Source organism: Montipora capricornis, unplaced genomic scaffold (genome assembly GCF_036669925.1).
Source record: "Montipora capricornis isolate CH-2021 unplaced genomic scaffold, ASM3666992v2 scaffold_292, whole genome shotgun sequence".
NCBI classification, from domain to species: Eukaryota; Metazoa; Cnidaria; class Anthozoa; order Scleractinia; family Acroporidae; genus Montipora; species Montipora capricornis.
This window is the reverse complement of record NW_027180033.1, coordinates 31,191-33,951: the sequence shown is the minus strand read 5'-3', so window position 1 is coordinate 33,951 and position 2,761 is coordinate 31,191. Positions and strand designations below refer to the sequence as shown.

Genomic DNA, 2,761 nt, shown 5'->3' with positions numbered 1-2,761 from the left:
TTGCGTGGGCTTTTTATTTAAAAATCAAAAAAAAAAAAAAAAAAAAAAACAAAAAGCGAAGGGGAGGAAAAAAAAAACTCAATGATCATTTGTGGAGGTAATATTGGGGCTTGGGTTTTTGTTTGCTGTACTCTATGCCTCAGTTAACCACTCATCTACTGTAGGTTTACTCAGAATAAAAAACTGTACGAGTGTGGGACTTACAGATTTTACTCTGTCTAACGCCAGATGCTTTTACTCGCCAGTTGGGGGCGCCTTAGGTGTCACAGTGAATGGGTCAGTTAAGTGCAACGAATCAGAAGGTGCTCGTTCTTTTTGAGGAGAGAGTGGAGCTTTATCAACATTCCTACTGTATTTTAAGATACTTCTGACGGATGAATTGGTTTGTAGCTGCATGGCAAAGTTGTATAAACGCAAAAGCTACAATAATGAATAAGTATCCCACTTAAGGAGGAATGTTGAAAATGAGTCACTTTTATAATAGTAGTTAGAATGGGGAATATAGGGAGTCGCAATCCTGCTTTCTGTGCATCATCAAATCCAAGTGACAAAAACAATGTGAAGATTTCTCAATGCGTTGAATGTGCGTCTTTTGTGCCTCAAATGAATGTTTTTTCTTTTACAGTGCTGCAAGGCAGACTGCTTGCGAGTCATAGCACAGTTTCCGACAGATTCGGGTGATTCGGGGCCATTCAACTGAAAATGATAAGTAATATTTCGCTCAGTGACGGAAGCTCCACGCCATCTGTTCAATTTTATCGTCGGCCTACAGAGGGAGTCATTTTGTTGTTGCCGGTATCAACGAAAAAGGAGACCCTGTCGCCCAAAAACTAGATCATTGATTAAGATGTTTATTTATTGTGTTTCGAAACAACAATCGTTCACACAAACAGGTCGGATACATTTTTCCACGAAGGGATCGTCAATTTCTACATTACAGATATAATATGAAGTCACGTCTTTGTCTTTTAAAAGATTTGTGACGACTCTAAGGCGAGAATAGCAGTTGAGAGAACAAATTTGGCAGTTACAGGGAAATCTGAAAAGAATAATTAATGTTCTTAACACACAAATCGAGGATATGTTGTTTTGACTAAGTTGATCCCAAGACAAGGAAATTATGTATATGAATAGCATTTAGCTGCTTCAAACTTTATGTCCACAACTGAAATATCACCGTTTTAGATGAGGAACACGCGGTGGAACACACTCAGCATTCATCCCTGCACTGAAAGTACATTAGAGTAATAGAATGTTGTGCCAGTATCATCAATAAGCTGGACCGTAACATTTTCATTAGCTGTTTTCCAATACGTCACCGTCCCAGTTGTACTAACGTTACAGCAGTGAAGGAACGGCTTTTTCTTAACGTGTTGTTCGGCTTTTTGAAACCCAGTCCCAGAATATTCAGATAATGGTTGAACCTCAGAGCAGTTAGTTGGCCTCCTACTGGCTTTCTTTAAAACTCCTGAATCACGATCCTTGAAGGTGTTACTGAAGGTTTGTGGAGTGGCCATTTGACCTGATATAAAACACAAGAAAAGCAGTTTTAGCCTTTTAGTTATACGGAGTAGAAGGTATACAATATTTAACCGATTGGGTCTTACGTCTTATCGGCTTCCTGAAGGTCTAAATGATATGTTAGATTTTTGCACTTTGGCCAAAATTTATATCAAATTGAAACAATTCCGTTGAAAGTAATTGACAGGTGGTTACAACTTCCTGCGATTTTTTATCAAACTTCTCAGAGTCATTCGCTTGTGACCAGGGCGATCCAACTGCGGAAATCAAAATAACCATGGCTTTCAGTACTTAAGAGTAGTAAAATAGAAAGTTCAATGGAGCAGTTCCTTTTCATCAAAATTAGTCGGTAAAATTGGTCAGTTGCGATTGATTTGGTGGCGATTTTGCTCCGCTGATATGTAAAAAAAGGAATCAATGATCATTAGTAGGTCATGATATTGCACGCACCAAGAAGGACAACGGGTTTACCGTTCCGTAAATTAACTTCCTTTATTACAATTTATACATTCATTAATTCGTGTAAACAGTATTCTACTGAGCTATTTTCCCTTCAGGCATTTTACCATTACAGAATTCATTTTTCTTTCATGAAAAATAGATGAATAGTTATTAAAAGGTAATAAAGGGCTGTTTGTTCACGGTACCGGGTAGCTGGAATGAACCTCCGTTTATAAGTGTCTCTTCTTGTGCCTTGTTGTTAAGATATCCGTGAAAGTACCTAGCTTGCAATAAAGTGTTCGTATTTTTCTGAGGCGAAATCAACTACGGCAGATACGCTTACGGCTTTCAAGAGGGAATGAGGACCTGACCGTGTTTCAATTGCGTAGTTTTCATAAAAGTAAACTCATTGATCAATTGTTGGTGATATTAGGCTGTTCGTTTGGTGTCACTATATGCCTCCGTTAACCATATCTTTCTCCGGCCAAAAACCTACAATATTGTCTGAGTAATCGTATGCCTAGGTATCAAGCCGTGCAATGCAATATACGCCGTGAATATTTCAAAAGCCAAACTCGAGTGATAAGTACATTTTTGTCCTGTGACATTCATAAGCTCTATTCCCAAACGGGTTGGTCAACATGGTTATCAAGAGCAACGGTCAGCTGTGATTGAAATACTAAGGAGTCAGATTAGCTATGCAAATATTACAGCCCCAGAACACTTTTCTTTCTGCTATAGGACTGACTAAATCACTTGTAGCAAAAGAGCAGTTGCCGCTCCGATTTTGAAACACTCT

General features: G+C 38.6%; 1 long non-coding RNA gene across 1 annotated transcript; it reads right to left on the bottom strand.

Moving 5' to 3' along the window:
• Window positions 1-838: 838 nt before the first annotated feature.
• On the bottom strand, window positions 839-1,733 carry LOC138035174 (uncharacterized). The gene is made up of 2 exons (XR_011129468.1): window positions 1,608-1,733; window positions 839-1,522 (listed from the first exon to the last, which is right to left on the bottom strand). It is a non-coding gene; the product is annotated as an uncharacterized lncRNA (long non-coding RNA).
• Window positions 1,734-2,761: the final 1,028 nt, after the last annotated feature.